This window comes from Marmota marmota, unplaced genomic scaffold, assembly GCF_001458135.2.
Source record: "Marmota marmota marmota unplaced genomic scaffold, marMar, whole genome shotgun sequence".
Classification (NCBI taxonomy): domain Eukaryota; kingdom Metazoa; phylum Chordata; class Mammalia; order Rodentia; family Sciuridae; genus Marmota; species Marmota marmota.
Window position 1 is genome coordinate 15,077,485 of NW_025999869.1, and position 16,710 is coordinate 15,094,194.

Here is a 16,710-nt window from a genome sequence, read left to right on the forward strand (position 1 = left end):
CAAGTAATGGAGCTGGTCTGTTCTCCTAGGGCCAGAAAGTGAAGGAGAGGAAGAACAGTGGGCCATCCTCCCACAGCCCCCTTCAAGGACATATCCTAAATGACCCAAAGACCTGGCATTAGCTCCTCCTCCTCAATGTTCCAGTACCTCCTCGTAGTGCCAGCCTGGGGGCCAAGGCTTGAACACATGGGCCTGGGGGGTGGCATTAAAGATCCAAACTCTAGCAGTCACGTAGGTAGGAAGAGGCAGGGGGTCTGAACCCAGACTCCCAGGCTCTGAGGAATGCCGCCACCACCTCCTGTGGTTTCCATTCACTAATCCTCATACTGTGGGCATTTTTTAACAGATAAGGAAAATGAGGCTTGGAGAAGTTACATGAATGTCGACTCCAATAGGAAGCAGATCCAAGACACAGCCTGAGGTTTGTGTGATCTAAAACCTCATACTTGTCCACTCCATGTGATACAATTTTCTTTTTTAAATTTCAAACGAAATCTATATCTTGTTCAGTGACCCCCATCATGATGATTTTCCCCTTTTGATGGCACAGGAGATAATGCTGGCAAGATTCTTAGTGTGTGAAGGTAGTATTCCAGGTTCTTCACATGGATCAACTACTATAATCCTCATAACAAACTCAAAAGATAGATTCCATTGCTGTCCCCATTTTAGAGATGAAGATTCTCTGTGGTGCACACAGAGATGATGTGAACTTCACCATGGGCACAGGCTAGTGCCTGGCAGAGGCAAGAATGCAAAGCCAGGCAGGTGGGTTCCAAAGAGGTCACGCTCTGCAGACACAGAACTACTAATATCTATGTTATTAAAATTCACCCGAGGGTGTGGTAGAACATCTGCACTGACCAACTTGGATTAAATAAACTACTTGGAGATAGAATGGGAAAATATTCAAGAAGACACTGTGCTTTAGAAACTAAAAAGCCTACCTACTGCTGTTTATTTAGCTGAATGTGTTCTCAGCCATTTCCATGGCACATATTTGTATTTCCTTTAAAGAGCTCTTAAATCCTCAGGCTGCCATTTGCCTAGCAGCCATTTGAGTCTCTCATGGTACAATGCTGCATGATGCAATCTGCTACTGTGTTTCAGGACAGCTCCGAGGGGCTCTTTGGAGTCAGCATCCTTTGACTTCAAATGGGGCTGTTCCCTGTGCCACATCAATGAAATGGGTGCATCAATATGCCACCTGTTAATAAAGTAAAGTGAGGCACAATATTTGAGTTATTTGAGAAAACTGTGACTCAGTTTCAAACTGAAAATGGGATGGGCTTGTTTCGTTTCTTCATGGCAGGAGGCTTTTGTAGCATGAATAGGATATAAAGCAAATATCTGATTAGTTATGGTTATAGAATTATTGTAAATGGTCCATCCCATTGGAAAGTCCCTAGGTTTTTTTTTTTTTTTTTTTGGATGCCCACTGATTGGCTGAACTTAAGTCCTCTTTTTCTTTTATACAGACATTTACATGGAACACTCAAGTTGTTTTGCTTCTATTTTCAAACAAGTAAGGTGGAGGTCACTTAGAGGCTTAACATCTGGCTTAGTCTGCTCAGGAATTCTTCAGGCCTGGTATCTCTATTTTAATTTACTTTAACAAGCCTTGTGGGGTCAGACTGGCTACCTCCAGAGTTGGAGTGAAGGACACTGGAGGAGGAGGTGGTTGGAGAACTTCTAAATCCTGGAAGCATTTTGACAATGAGCCAGCTCTCAGTGGGGATTCACCTGGGGTGCTCACCTGGGATGTTTTGATTGGGTTGCCTCTGTGACCATCATGTTCATGGCTACCCTTTGGTTTAATGCATGCAACTCTCTATATGGTAATTTTTATAGTTAGGCAACAATTGTTCTAAATTAAAGGAATTAACAAAAGAAAAGTGTATAGACAGATGCTTGGGTGTTCTAACATTGCCTTTAGGATCCATGAGATCCCTGGCTTGGATGAAGGGTAAATGGAGATTTCTGGTATTCTTGTTTGCCTGAAGGGTCAATTTTGCAAAATGCCCAGCACATATAACCTTAAGATATGTCACTGGATATATGTGTGGTTGTGCATTAGCCATGCGTGAGTGTGCTGCATGTGTGTGGTCGGAAGGAGGGTGTGGGCTTGGGTTGTAAAGTCAGCACAATGAATTCAGGACTGTATTCTCACTCCACTTAGATAAACCCACCAAGAGCTTCAGGAAAGGAGTTCAGTGAAGGTCAGACAAATACAGCTCAGAAAACAAAACTAGTCTTAAAAGTAACATGGTTCCCGACTTGGTTTCGTCAGTGTATTTGATATACAATGGGCAGCAGCCTCAGGAGGACAGTGGAAATCTCTGTTATGCCACTTACTAGTCAGGTTACTGTGAACCACTTGCTTCATGTGGGTAAAATAAGAAAAATTTTAGAGTTAAACTGCCTTGTAGGATGGCTGGGAGGATTCAAATGGAGGGAAATACAAGAAAGGTACTTAGAATGGTGCCTGAAACATGCTGAATTATGAAAAAACTTCAACTCAAGAACTTTAACATCTTACTTTGTCTCAGTCTCTACAAGTGGCCCAACATGTCTTCTGAACCTTACCCAAAGTTGTTCCTCTGGTCTTTTGATTCTGCCCTTTTGCTGCTTCTGTGGTCTCCAAAAGCCAAAAGAACCATTGCAAAGGTACAAGGTACCAGGAAGACATACATACATAATATGCACAAAATATATTTGTATGCATCCAGTTATGATTTATGCAGAGCTGGGATCCAACCCATGGCCTCATGCATGCTTGGCAAGTGCTCAACCATAGAGCCGCATCCCCAGCTCCTTACCTTTGCTATTGTTCAAAGCAACTTGTTTTAAATAGCAGTTCAGAAGACCAACTTCAGATCAACTCTTCTACATTAGGAAAGACAAAAATGACATAAAAGTGAAGTGCAATGTATCAACTTTGTATCATGGAGTAAAAAAATAGATATATAGACATGAGGAACCTAAAAAAAAGAATAGGAACTTCAGGATCAAAGCTCTGTGGATATGCTTCCTTGCTTTGCTGGGAACATAGCAAGTTGTCAAGTGACAGAATCTCAGTTTCCTTTTCTGTAAATTACAGTTAGTGATACTGATCTCACTGAGCCCTTGAGAGACTTACAACTGTTAATTCGATTCTGTGCTGGGTCTAGAAGGCTCAGTGACTGGGAGGTTATCGTTACTGTGTTGCACTGGTTCTACCAAAAGAAAAGGGAAGGGGAACGGGAATAGGACAGATGATAGACTGAATCTGACATTACTATCCTATATGATTACATGACCAATGTAATTCTACATCATGTACAACCAGAAAAATGAGAAGTTATTCTTCCTATATGTATAATATGTCAAAATACATTCTACTATCATATATAACTAATAAGAACAAAAGAAAAAATAGGGGGCAGGATGGGAGAGAACAGAAGGTGGAGGCCCCTAGTTCCTATCCTGGGCTACTAAGAAAGTTGCTTTCAGCTTTGCTCAACCACTAGGACTTTAATCTTTGGCTTAAAGATTGCTTTAAGCCTTACTGCTTCACCTAGAGTCAAGAAATTCTGTCTCCTTGCTGAGAGTCCACACTTCCCAGAAGCTGCCTAAGACAGAAAGACAAAGCCAAGTTTACCAAGTTGCTATTCTAAGCATATAAGAAAAGCCATTCTGAGGTCCTCTTGAGCACAGGACAGGGAGCGAGGTGGGGGCTCAAAAGTTTGGTGGAGGGAGGTACAGGTCCCCAGGCTCCAAGCAGCAGGCTCAGGCTGTCTTCCAGGTCTAATTGCAGCACATTCCTGAGATCTGTCGTCACCACGTCATGATGCAAAGCTACAGCATTGTGGGTGGAGAGGAGTCAGAATATCTATGAAAGACACACAAAAACATATGCTGACCCCTTCAAACTTATGACCATATTTTAAGCGGAGCCAAACTAAATGAAATCAAGGTCTCTGTCCAGCATTTGAGAGCCAGTGAAAATACGAATTCAGTGTTTCTCTAAATACACAGAGTATATTACCTTAGTCATAAAATTGGGGACTTTCAAATCTAATTTGTTCAGCCCTGGTGCTGTTGAAGGCTGGGCAGGGTTCCAAAGGAAATCACCTCCACACTAACAGAGATTAGCAGCTCTCCACTGGAGACATATGGGAATGATTCCCTATAATCTCCAGTAATTGTGGCTGCATTACATTCAAATCCTGTTTTCAATTTTCTTAAACTTCTAGACTGATTGTGTTATTAAATCATGCTGGCTGATGTGTTTAATAAGGACCTATTAAATGTTTATAAAATTAGGGAAATAAATATGGGCTTTTAGTCAGATTGCCCAATGGATCTGGTAACCTATTGTTAAAATAACAGCTCTGCTGTTAAAACTGCTTCTCCTGAGTACATAGGTTGGTACTCCTTTTAAAACACTATCCCAAATGCATGTGGAGCTGTTTATTATAACACTCCATTTGCTGAAGAATTTGCACTCCCCCCACCAAAAAAAAAAAAAAAAAACTCAACAAAGAAAGAAATACATTCAAAGGAGACTAACCGTAAGACTTCAGTGTCTTGGCTGACATGAGATGTCACCTCTGTTTCCAATGAAATAGTGAGAAGTGCAATTTCTAGAGAAGACCCAGAGAGACCAGGCTTGTTGCTGTTATTGTCGAAGCCTTCACTTGGCTTAATTTCAAACTGGAAATTGCAGTCAGTTCTCCAAGGCCTTCAACAGGAAGATCTGATGGGCCTGTAGAGAATGAAGAAAAACTTGGCTAAGATGTATACAGCAGGGAGAGAGAGTGATATGCTCCATTCTTCCAACGGCATGACTTACTTAGGAATTATTTATCTATTCAATCTTACGATCATGAGCAGTTTGGGAAGCATACAAGTTCCCCAGGTCACGGCTTTGGAAAGCAAAGACTAGAAATGTCTGTGGAAGGGACCAGATGTGGATGGCTAATGCCACCTTAAACAGAAGACTCAGAGCACCCAAGAGCTTGGACCACCAAGTCAGGAGATGTTGTGTAGCTTAGAATTGTACAGCCTCTTGATCTCCCCACCCAAGCTTCCTTTGCTCTTCTCTAAATGAAGATAAAACAGTGCTCACCTCCAGGGGTTATGAAGATTAAAGAGGACCGTAATGTGTGTCAACTATGTTGTCTGGCACCTTGGTACGAATTCCAAAGCGGTTACTGAAAAAAAGGAGTGAACAAGTATAGGCCACGGTCCAAATCAGTGACCTCTTCTGAAGTGCTCAACAAAACTATGAAACTGTATGAATAATAAATATGCATGTAACATTAACTGTCTGAGCATGCTCCTGAGTGTGGCATCCAACCCAGTACCACATGATCCTCATCCGAATCAATTCCCTGACACAGACACAAAACCATAAGTTCAATCCTCTCTGCCAAAGCACGCTAGGCCACCTGGCCTTAAACCACAGTTTCCTACACCCTCGACCACAGCTCAAGTAATTCTGTTATCTTCAGGGCAAATATGCAAACCCCACTTTCTTGGACGAATTAACCTTTTGAGTTTCCCCTAAGGAAGGGGAGGGCAATTAAACAATATTTCTGGCACTTAAAAAAAAAAGGCCAACAAACCGCATCATTATCTTGGAATAAACATAACCCCTTAAAATATTTCTAACAAGTGTACACTGGCTACCCCCACCTACCCACAGCCCCCACCCCCTGTTCCAGAATATTGTAAAGTGATGGAGAGCTGGCCTGGTTCACATTAGGGGCTCTGGAAGGTTGGAGGAGAACTGGATATACGGTTAATATTTGGCAGAACCTTGTAAATGACTTGATTGTTATTTTATATTGGCTACAACCTCCAAATCACTGCTTTTTGCCAACAAGGCCCCACGTCTGGCCAGGTAGTTACACACAGCTGTGTCACAAGCCTGCTGTGGGGAAGACACACGAACATTGTGTGTCTGTGTGTGCGTTTTCTGTGAGCGTGTGCTTAGGTCCCCATTTATGCCCAGCTAAACGCAGCAGAAACCGAGCACAGCAATTATTTTTACCGATTTTTTTTTCTTTTTTTTCTTTTTTTGGCCTGCCCTCAGGGGACCTTCTCCCAGTTTAATTGTCTGGGGGGATTGTTTCCTTGTGGGATTTTATTTCAAAACATACTTGTTAAAATTTCTTTCAGAGCAAGAAGGAAAAAGAGGATGGAATTTTAAAAAAAATCTCCTTAAACACTCAAACCCACAATCACATAAAAATTCACCAAACTGTGTATCCTGAAATTAATAGAGGTGTTTCATGATGCATAGATTTTTAAATTATTTGTGTAAAGATATGTTTAGAATTGATTATATTAAAGGTGTATAAATCTTGGGTTCCCTTCCTCCACTCCTGGGCCTTGGAAATGAATTCAAGCAAACCAACTGAATTTTAAGTTAAGACAAACAGGGGAAGAGATCATTTGTCTCCAGTTATACATGAAATGGCTTATAATAGCGGATGCTGAGTTCATGAAGTATATGTTCGACCCCCTTTGATATAAATTCCATCATCAGCTTACAAAGAAATGGTATTTATGCATAAGACAGTGCTCCCTAACATGAACTCCTATAAATTATGAGAACGGAAAATCCAAATTTATAAGATGCCATTTCTGGATTTATTTTTAATGCTCTCTCCTGCATATTACCAAACAAATGCCACATTAGCAGAGCGTGAAAGGCTTTTTACTGGCATAAGCTATGGCCATGAAATTCACAGCACAGACCAGCCTGGGGTTTAGACACAATGGAGAAGCAGAGAGAGTGTGAGGAGGAGCCAGGGCCGGGTGCCTGGGGGTCTTGAGGCCTGCTGTTTCCTTTCATGTAGGAAAGAAAGGAAGGCACATTTTTTGATCCATTAGTTATATTAAACACAGGTGATTATTTGTGTTTCCCTTTCCCAACTTCACACAGTAGAATGACTCAATTATCTTCTCCATCTCTTGCTAATTTCTTCAATAATTCAGCTATTTCTTCATTTATTTTCCCATCAAATACTTATTAACTGCTTAACATGTGTCAGTCATTCAGATAAGGAGCTGAGGACACAGAACCTATCAAAATGCAATTCAAGAAGCTGACGGATGCTCTGTCTGCCTAAGGTATAGGTGAAGAAATAACAATAACATTAGTAACATAAGCTAACAATTATAGACTATTTTCCTTCATCCTGGGCACTATTCTAGGTTTTCACATCAACTCACTTACTCTTCTTAGAACCCTATGAGGTAAGATACTCCTTGTTTATTTTAACCTTTAGAAAACTGGAGTTACAGATAAACTTGAACAACTTGTAAGCAGTAGAGTTCACAGTTGACATGTTCCAACATGTTGAATCTATGGCTTCAAGGCCAGTGGACCAAACCACCATGTTGAAGGGAGTAGGTGCCCTTTAGTCGATCAGTCATCAGTCTCTCTGCTTGGCCTCTTTTGACTCTGTGATCGTAGGCAAATGAGTTAACTACTCAATGCTTTCTTATATCATCTATAAAATGGGAATATTAATTAATCAGATCACAGCAACAAAATGAAAGGAGTAGAACCTCATTATGTGATGCGTCTAGTCTCCTCTCTCTCTCTCTCTCTCTCTCTCTCTCTCTCTCCTTTCTCTCTCCTCATCCCCTTCTCTCTCTCATATGTACAACCAAGGTACTAAGGCATCAGAATGTGATTCTCTTATAGAAACTTGACCAGCTTAACAAACACAGATTTCACCCAATAGAGATAACACAAAGGTCTTAGGTCATGAAGGTTGGCCATTAATGGTCCCAAACAAACCACAAGAATGTTCTTGTAAAAACATCTCTTCTTCACTTAGTACTTCAAGATAAATTTGAATATCGGGAGTACTGGATACACTGGAGCTCTCTAAGGCTTTGTCCTATACCCCAGCTCTGCACATCTAGATCAGATTCCCGCCCCACCCCCAATTGTTAGTCTCTCTGAGATCTTCAAACTTTGGGGGGTTTTTCTTCTTTTTTAAAAACTCAGGGGCCATGAGGGCAGTTTGAAATACCCAAATGTACAAAAATTACTCAGTCATAGTTCATTTTGTCACAGTACAGTCTCTGCCTTTTAGTATCTTATCTTCTTGGTAGCAAGCAATAGAGAGTGAAGTGAGCCACCTCATGCAGAAAAAGGACAGGGAGTCAAACACCAGTGGGAACCAAACTCAATGACTGTTAGCCTGGAAAAGACCCAACCAGTCCCAGAATGGCGTGACAGGAGAATGTTTCCTTTGGTAAGGGGACACTGGATACTGGACCTTGTTTCTCTCTAGACCAGGCTATCTCCAGGACCATTTCTCTTCCCTGCAAACTCTATCTTGCTGCACCCACTATCACTGCGAAATAACTCTCCACAAAGGGCTCTGCCTATCTGCAGCTCTATCTTTGGATATAGAGCTAGGAACAAATACCCATGACTAGTCCAGCCTAGGTCCTTGCTTTCGCTGATGGGGTAGGTATTGAGGCAAGTTTGGGGCATTCCGATCTGTAAAGGAGTTGCCTTAGTCAACTGGACTGTCATATCAAAGCACCTTAGTCTGGTGATTTAAACAACAGGCATATTTCTCGGTGTTCTGGAAGCTGGAAGTTCAAGATCAAGGAGCTGTGGCCCATTTAGTTCCTAGCAAAGGCCCTCTTCCTACCTTGGAAATGCCAGAAAGAGAGAGAGAGAGAGAAAGAGAATGAATGCGTATATTCTGGGCTCTCTTTCTCATCTCATGAATACCCCAGTCCCCTTATGGAGGCCTCGCCTGCATGGCCTCATCTAAACCTAATCACCCCCAAAGCCCTATCTACAAATACAATCATATTGGGCTCCAGAGCTTTAACATGAATTTTGAGAAAGACACAAACATTCAGTCCACAGGAGAGAAAGATTCTGCTAGCCTTCAGGTCTCATAAAATGAAGGATTCAAAACACAACAGAAAAAGCATCGAGTAATACCAGCCAGAAATAATGGCAAAAGCATCTTTCTAGTTAGACTGCTGATTCTCTGGGGATGATTATGCTCACCCCCACTCAGGGATGTCTATGACATCTGAAGATGTGTTTGGTTTTCTGAACCAGGAGATCTGTTACCAGTATCTAGTGGGTAGAGGACAGGGATGCTGTTCAACCTCTGACAGGGCACTCTAGTGGGGACAGCCCCCCACCAAAAACAAGGATTAAATGTCCCCCTATGCTCTTGGTGCCAACATGGAGAGGCCCTTAGATTGAAACCTCCCTGTGAGTAAGAACCCTCTCTGCTTTATATACTCAGCTTTATATCCTGACGGCCACCAAAGGAAGGGCTTAGGGCATGGAACAGATAAGAAAAATAAATGGTAAACTAATAAACCTGCTGATTGCACACTGGTTTAACTGCCAGGAGACACGCTGTTATTTCTTTTTACTTCTGACACCTTGCTGGCCATTGTGACTTCAAACATGTGGCTATGCGTGAAGCAGAATCCTAGTACATCCTGACCAAATCTGTCAATTCTGGGTAAAATCCAGACTCCGAGCCATGCCTACAAATGCCTAAATAACCTGGCCTTCCCCTAACTCTTCAACCCTCTCTCCTTCTATGGTCCCTCTGCTCAGACTGGCTTCTTTGTCATTCTTCCCTCAAGTCAGCCATGCGTCTGTTCCATCTGCCTGGAATGTTCTCTCCACTCTGCTCTATGTGTAGCCATGGACTCACTCTCTCACCTCCTGTGAGTCTTTGCTGAAATGATTTCTTTCCAACTACCCTTGCAATGACCACCTTAGGGAAAGCGTCACTTGTCACCCCATGCTTGTCATCCCCAGTCCCCACACTGCTGTCATTCTCTCTCACACTGAACATTTTCTAACACACTTCAGAATTCCCTAAACTGCTGGGCTTATTGCTACTCTGTCTTCCCGGACGAGGGCAAGCATGTACATTGAATGCCTAGGATTGTATCTGACACACAGTAGGCGACCTGTAAATGTTTTGTTGGATAAATAAGCAATCAAATCAACACCAAGATATGGAAAATGCTTGAAAATACGAAGAGTTTTCCAAAAAGACTTTCTAGTGTTTAAGGAATGACAGACCCAATATGGTACAACAGACACCTAGGACACCTGGGCTCGGCAATGTTTGGGGCTTTTGCTGGAAGCAAAGCACTTGACCTGCCAAATACATCCTCTCGAGGCTTCCTGTGTACCAGACAGGGGCCCAGGGATTCCAAAAATAGCTCCTATTTCTCACAAGTCTATGAAGGAAATATTCATATCCAAATTTTATAAATGAGGGAACTGGGTCTCCAGGAGATTTAAATACATTTTCCCAGGGCAACAGAGCTGGAAAGTAACAGAGCAGGAAAGTGAGCTGGGTTTACCTGATTCCAAAGCTCCTGACCTTGAACCCTGCTTGGAAGGGCTTTGCACCTGACCTGGTGGGATGGTTCTCAGGGTGTTAGATCTCTGAAGCCTATACCAAGTGGCCTTGTGGGAAAGAAAAATTTGCAGATTAACAGCAAAGAGGAGGCTGAGTCATAGTGTCCTGACATAGAAGACCCCTCCAAACCATCAGTTAAAAACATTAATTTTTCTGACTTCTTCATGACAATATAAGAATGTATTGAGTATATCTAACAATTGGATATTAACCATCTGATTAACATCTCCCTGAAATCCAATGTGTCACTGAGACCAGGTTTGTCCCATTACTTTGACCAGATTTTATAGGCAAGGAAACAGAGGCACAGAATGATGTATGACTTGTACTTATATGGCTAGGGGTAAAGCTCAGCATCCTGTCTGCTATTCTACCCTGTTGCTCAGGTGAAAGTGGAAAAAAGGTCTTTTTTATAAACAAATATGTGTGTGTGTGTGCGCACACACGTGCATGCGTGCCTGTGTGTGGTGTGCATATGTATGTACTTGTGTGTACATTTGCATGTAAATACATTTATATGTGTTTGCACACAGATGTGTGTGTGCATGTGCATCTACTTGTGTTTACATATGCATGTGAATATATATTTATATGTATATGTATGTACGTATATGTGTGTGTGCATTTTTTTTGTGTGTGTATAGTAGCCCCAGATGCTAACCTCAAAAGCAACACCCTGCTGATTTCCCCCCAGCTATTAGGTTCTTTGCATGTTCCAGAGACATCTGGAATTCAAGAAGAGACAGAATAATGCTGAGAAATGCCCTGAACAAGATGTGAGTCAGGACATCTGGTCTCTAGACCCGACCTTTCCTCCTTCCTCACTTACCAAAAAAGGAGTTTGGTCACATGATCTTCGAAGCAGAATGGCTGGTCCCAATGGGAGCTCCTGGGTCTCTGCACAAGCTGTTCTCTTCCCATCCCAGCTTGTTCTCTCCTTTAACCAGCTCATCCCTCACCTCCTGGCTTCAACTTTCCTTCTTCTGGAGGGCTCTCCTTTTGTGGCATTTGGCACAGAAGCTTGAAACCATCGTTTTATTTGTGCTTTGTGGGATCAAAGTCTCTCCTGCTAGGTGGGAACTTCTGCAGGAATAGGAGTCTTGCAAATTTTCCTCACTGCCCCAGACTCAGGGTTGAGCCCTGAAACATTGCCAGTGCTTCTTGATTCTTGTGGAGCAAATGGAGACAGAACAGAGCTGGGCTCCACTTTAGTTTCACTGTCAGGAATTCTTGTGAGGAGCCCATCTCTAGGTCTACAAACCAGAGCCACTGCTCTCTCTCTCTCTCTCTCCATAGCAAAATTTCAAAGCCTGCGGTCGACTTGAAAAAAAGTGCTTAGGTAAGCTTCTTTTGAATCTGTGACATAAATATCAGGCCACCGGGAGTTATTCAATCCACTGCAACCTTGCTTTTCTCTTGTGCCTGTGCTGTGTGAGGTGTGACCAAAAGCTCCTGGAATGATTTGAAAAATCAAACATACTTATCCAAATGAATTGAGTATAACTGGACTTTGTAACATTCCTTGGGAGGGTCTATTTGCAAAGCCACTTTAGCTAACTAGGCAGGAAACTTCATCCCATGACCTTCTGATTTCACCCTGTTCTAAACCAAAGGGTTCTACCCGGCTGGGCTTCTTTCTTTTCTTCATCAGACTTAATGCCAAAGGACTTTTGATCCATTTCAAAAGTCAAATCCACACTGCGAGGATAGAGACTGACAGTAATCAGTGCTTTTCAAATTCTTGGGGTCTGAGTGTTGTAGGAGTGGCAGTCCCACTGGGATAAGAACATGCTCTCAGGGTGACCACGTGGGAGTGTTTAGGTGGTTTTGTTTTCATAGGACACTCAAATTACTCTGTGGAGTCACAACTCAAAATTTCTTTAAATTAGATGATAGAAAAATAGCTTTGATGTAACTATTCTCATAGCCCTTGATTGAAGCCCTTGATAGTACTTACGGGAAAACGAAGCAGTAAATAATGGCATTTATTAATATATTCCTTCAGTCCACTAGGCTTTGATGACAGAAGAGATCAGTTCTGTCCTAAAGAGAGACAAGCCCAGTGGCCTAGAAGAAATGCAATGTGGTGGCAGTAAAGGACAGTTTCCTTTTACTCTGCACCGACCTGGTGTCATTTTTAATAGCATCTTCTTTTATTCTTTAAAGTGTCCTACTTTGGGAGATAAATTATATAGCAAAAACTGTTTTTTACTCCATCATGGGTAAAAGAAGGGAGGAATGACTCAACAAAGGAGCCACACATCTGTCCCCACCTAAGATCTATGACGGGCTGACAGATCAACTCTCTCTAAAGAACACCAGGGCCCTCTCTGGTTTGCAGTATTCACCGATTTCCGTAGTACAGTGACTCCCACTGGGGCCAGTTGTAAGCTATCATGTTGTATCAAGGAATGAGGGTTGGGAAGAGCTGTGTGAGCTGGCTCCCCCACACCACTGCCCCGGAGCCCTTAGTCACCTGTGCAAGACACCAACTTGAAAATGGGCCTGGGTTTCATTCCAGTGATAGCAGATGTATTTTAAAAACTGATGTGACATGGGACAACTGACATGGGATATGGGACAATAGACACCTGTATGGAAACTGGCCAAATCACTGCAGACATGAGCTATAAATGGCCAATACAGGTAACAGTGCATCATAGCCTGGGCGCAATGATAATCAAAGCCAGCACCTGGATTTCACCTATGCTGTGTACTCACTTACCAAACTTACTGACTTGGTTTGTCAAGGGAGGGAAAAACAAATTGGCAATGTGACTTACAGGTCCTCGTAGCAATCTTGTGGTACCTCCTGGCATTATGAAGAAGGGTAGGCTAGTTATCCCCTGTGAGTGGTGTACTCTCACAAAGCCCCGAGCCGATCACAGAGCACGACAGATCCATGCTGGGAACTCCTGCTGGCCTGCCCTACTGGAGAACATTCCACAGTTTCTCTGTTACCTTGATGTGGAAGTGAACTGGAGACAACATAAGTTAACTCAACCTTCCTTTGATTTAGGTAGGAAGAAAAAAAAAATTTTAAGATAAAATAAAATACACTCCCATGTCATCAACACCACAGTTCTTGGAAGATGTGGGTCAAATTTCAACTCTGTCAAGAAGTAGAACATTTGTCTTATAGGCAAACATGGTAGTTAAAGGAAAAATGAGGACATAGCAAGACCTCCTTGACGCCTCTAAAGGTGGCAGGAAGAAGCCTATCTGAGTTGGGCTCAGATACTGGAGCCCATCCCATTTTCTGTGCAGAGACTAAACACTCAGGAGACCAACTCCATAGACAGTTGATTCAAGGAAGTCAGAGTCTTCATATAATGGTTAGGACGTGCCTAATAGAGGAGCATGATAGAGGCATTGTCAGTTTAGAGAGGATCTAATTAATAACTGAAATCATCTGTCACCTACATTGTGTACTTTAAAGGCACTAAGAACTCTTTCACGTCAAACACCAGGGCTGATCTCATGGGTGGGCAACCTGGGTAACTGCCCAGAGCCTTGCTATTGGAAGGGCCTCACCATTGGTTTTATGCTCTGCTAGGGCCATCTTGAAATTCTCAGTAACTTTCCAACAAGGATTTTTAATTTCCCAGGATTTTTAATTTGCACTGAGCCTAAAAAATTGTGTCTTTCCAAAAGGTCCATTCAAGGAGTCGAAGTTATAATGCTTCATATGCTATGTGCATCCCAGGGACCTAGGATATAACATGAGGCACCAAGGATTTAAGAAGAAGTACCCATTAGGTTAATTAGGAAGGATCACAGTTTTCCTTCACCTGTCAACAAAGAGACATCTACCTGAACAATGGACCTATCACAACTAATCAAAAGGCATCTCTGAAGACAACTGTGGGACCCAAGAGAAGGAGACAGTGAAAGGAAGCTCAGGATAGAAACCAGGCGGAGACCGATTTTCCAAATGGGCACATGTTATTTCCATGGGGCTGCCCAGGATTCCCTGGATTTGCTTCCTTCTCTTTCTCCTCCCTCCCTCCCTTCCTCCCTCCCTCCGCTCCTTCCTATAATCATTCAGTGAAGCCCTTTGGTAGACAGTGAAAAGGGTCACAGGGAGATGATCAAGGAGCCCGAGCCCTCAGAGGAGGGAGACATATCCGCACAGGGTAGGCAGGTGCACTTGGAAGAGGAGGCATTGTAGCTGGGCTGGGAGAGGGGACCGACTTGGATACAAGGTGACCGAAAAGTTTTCTAAGGAGAGAGGACACTGGGAACAAAGGCATGAAATGAGAAAGCCTCGCGTGATAAAAAGCCCAGGCCTTGCTTTGTTCGGCTGGAGCATAGGGTTCATGACGAGGAGCAGCGGGAGGGAGAGCTTTCATTTCTCCGTCTATTGATTCTTTCCCTAAATATTTCAGATGAACAGAAGCCACAGTTTCGAGAAGGGGCTGCTTAGCCAAGTAACTGGTCGTTGGCGACTGGTCTTATCTCTACCTCGTGCCGTGACATATCATAATTCTTAATTTGGAGACGGTCTCAGACAGGACAGGCTCAGCCAGACTGTGGTGATAAACAATCTCCAAATTTCCAGTGGTTTAAAAATGTTAACAAAGGGCTATTTATCATTCAAGCTATATGTCCACAGCAGATCAGCTGGGGACGCCGCTCTGCTCCGTGCTGTCTTCAGTTAGGAATCCAGGCTAAAATAGTCCACCATCTGGAGCTCTGGCCTTGGGAGACGCAAAGAAAAAGAGTAAATCACTCACTGTCTCTTAAAGGTTTCTTCCCCAAAGGGAACTCAGGTCACCTCTATTCTCATTTCATTGGCCAAAACAAATCTTATGGTCACAGCCAAGGGGCCAGGGAAGATGTAGTCTTACCAGGTACCTAAAAGAAGAAGTTCTGGCAATATTTGATAAATGGCACTGAGGAATACCATAGAGAATCTCAAGGTGATTTGTTCCAAATCTGTCTCAATCCATTTTCCCTTGCTATCACAGGATGCCTGAGACCGGGAGATTTAACAGGTAAAGATGCTTATTTCGGTCCCAGTTCTAGAGGTCTGAAGGTATGGCAGCAGCTTCTACTCGGTTCTGGTGAGGATTATATGGCAGAGGGAATGACAATTTCAGAAACATGTGTGACAGGAAGCCAGCGAGTGGAAAGGGCCAGGCTTGCTTCTTTTATAACCTGCACTCCACAGGAACTCGCTCTCTCCACTGAGCCAGCATCGACCCCTTCTGAGAGCAAGGCTCTCAACGACCTCCATTGGATTTGCCTCTACTAGGTCCCTCCTCTTCAAGGTCCCATGGCCTCTTCATACTGCCACGTCAGGGACAAGCTTCCAACACAGGAACTCTTGGGGTGCACCCACAAACACCACCACAGCAGCCCCCAAACAACTGCTGCAGCCTCTGTGTCATCCAAGTTTTCCTGCAGCTTCATATTTTGGTGCTCTAGCCATTTAAATAGGTCATCAGATTTCCTTACAAGTTTGAATGGAAGTTTAAAAATCAATTTACCTTGAAAACATCTTACCAAATAAAAAAAAAATAGTTGTGAAGTTTTTCAGCGTCCTAGGCAATGCTACCCTCCCAGCCCTTACGTCTTTGCGTTGAACCATACAGTCAAGTGTTATTTACGTACTACCTTCAATTTTTCTGTAGTTTAAGGAGGCATTCCTACTTTCTCCTGACATTCTCGCTCTCTTCATGACAGACTTCCGTAATCAATCACGGTCCTAATTGGAATTCTCAGTATCATGGTCCAGCTAGCCACTGCCACTTGATTAGAGTTCTAAATGAGATGCAATCAAGTTATAATTAGGGGGGAAAAACTGCCTAAAACCCCAGACTAATGCCTAACACATCAGCAACATATTATTGGAAAAGACTTTCCTCTTTTAAATATTTATTTATTTGTTGACTCTGTTCTTTAGTCCACAAGTACTTAACTGAGCACTTACTACAAGCCAGGTATTGCACTGGGCATGCTGGTGGGCCAGATTAGCATGGTGTCTTCCCCAGTGAAACCAGCATTCTCATACTATCCTACATGTCCGTGAGGTTGTATGTACCAGCTGGGGAGGCTAAGACAGAAGTAAATGACAGGATAAGATAGAGGAGAGTAAATTAAAGTTGGAAAACTCAGAGAAGGAGACAAGAACCTGAGCATTCCAGGGGGGAAAGCCAGACAGAAAAAAGCAATGCCTTTAGCTGCAGTGACCAAAACTGTCTTCCTTTGCCCCAAAGCTTCAAATCAATTAATCCACACTAAATAATCTCCAAGGCCTGATTAGTTATCCTCC

The 16,710-nt window shown here is 42.9% G+C and overlaps 1 long non-coding RNA gene across 1 annotated transcript; it reads right to left on the reverse strand.

The window, feature by feature from the left end:
* Nucleotides 1-488: 488 nt before the first annotated feature.
* Nucleotides 489-4,738, reverse strand: LOC107148165. Its single transcript, XR_001504239.2, has 2 exons — nucleotides 4,553-4,738; nucleotides 489-3,871 (listed from the first exon to the last, which is right to left on the reverse strand). It is a non-coding gene; the product is annotated as an uncharacterized LOC107148165 (long non-coding RNA).
* Between the last annotated feature and the right edge of the window lie 11,972 nt (nucleotides 4,739-16,710).